This window comes from Suncus etruscus, chromosome 6 (genome assembly GCF_024139225.1).
Source record: "Suncus etruscus isolate mSunEtr1 chromosome 6, mSunEtr1.pri.cur, whole genome shotgun sequence".
NCBI classification, from domain to species: domain Eukaryota; kingdom Metazoa; phylum Chordata; class Mammalia; order Eulipotyphla; family Soricidae; genus Suncus; species Suncus etruscus.
This window is the reverse complement of record NC_064853.1, coordinates 33085162-33086244: the sequence shown is the minus strand read 5'-3', so window position 1 is coordinate 33086244 and position 1083 is coordinate 33085162. Positions and strand designations below refer to the sequence as shown.

At 44.2% G+C, this 1083-nt stretch overlaps 1 non-coding gene across 1 annotated transcript; it reads right to left on the bottom strand.

Moving 5' to 3' along the window:
• Positions 1–276: 276 nt before the first annotated feature.
• LOC126012826 (U5 spliceosomal RNA) lies at positions 277–391 on the bottom strand. Its single transcript, XR_007497184.1, has one exon. It is a non-coding gene; the product is annotated as a U5 spliceosomal RNA (small nuclear RNA).
• Positions 392–1083: the final 692 nt, after the last annotated feature.

The window sequence follows — 1083 nt, the reverse complement described above, 5'->3', positions numbered from 1 at the left end:
ACTGAACGCAGAGAAGATAAAACAAGATTAATAGGAAGAGAGCGTGTCACAGGCGACATGGCACGTACCTCTAGAAAAAAAAAATTGGTAAAGAGAAAGAAAAAGACGCAAATTCTACGCAAAAGGAAACGCTTAATCTGAAACTTGGAAGCTTACAAGACATCTATAACTCTAAGACGCTCAGCTTTCATTAAGCCGGTTTTGGCTCAAATAAAACACCACACGCAAACACTCTAAAAGGTTGATCACAAGTTCTGTTTTTTGGACAACATTATTAGCCCTGCAAATGCAAGGCCTCAAAAAATTAATAAGAACTCAGAATTGTTCCTCTCCACGGAAATCTTTAGTAAAAGGCGAAAGATTTATACGATCTGAAGAGAAACCAGAGTATACCTGTTGCTGCCCATACACAGTTCTCGGGTAACCGTGATTCCTAATTCAGCAATGGTGAGCATTTGACCAAAAAATAAATTCATGGATTTTTCTTATATCCCAGATAGTTATGCTAGATAATTCTCATAGCATAGAAGGAAACTGTCGAAATAAAAATAATTGGACTGGTTTTTTTTTAATTAGGCTGTTTTAAAAGTAGAAACATATAGCAATGCATTCTGGGTATGCATATGATCTGGGTCTCCAGCCCCGGGTCGCCGGAAACTTTCTACCATTACTGTCCCCGCTAGGCCGAAGACCGCCACCAGGGGGCAGCGCGATCTTCCGGGACGCACATGCAGCCTCCAACCCGGCGTTACTTTCCCCATGCAGTCAACCATTGCAGAGTTGAGGATGGAGCATGGGGGCTCCCGCCTGCGTTCCAGCCCTTTGAGCCATCCCCCTGACCCCCAATTTTTTTTCTGGGTTTTTGAGTCACAGCCGGCGGCGCTCAGGGGTTACTCCCGGCTCTGTGCTCAGAAATCGCTCCTGGCAGGCTCGGGGGACCATATGGGATGCCGGGATTCGAACCACCATCCTTCCGCATGCAAGTCAAACGCCTTAACTTCCATGCTATCTCTCCGGCCCCTATTTCTCTTGATATTAAAACATTTTTATTTTTAGTTTAGCAAATAATTGCCCTTATAGTCA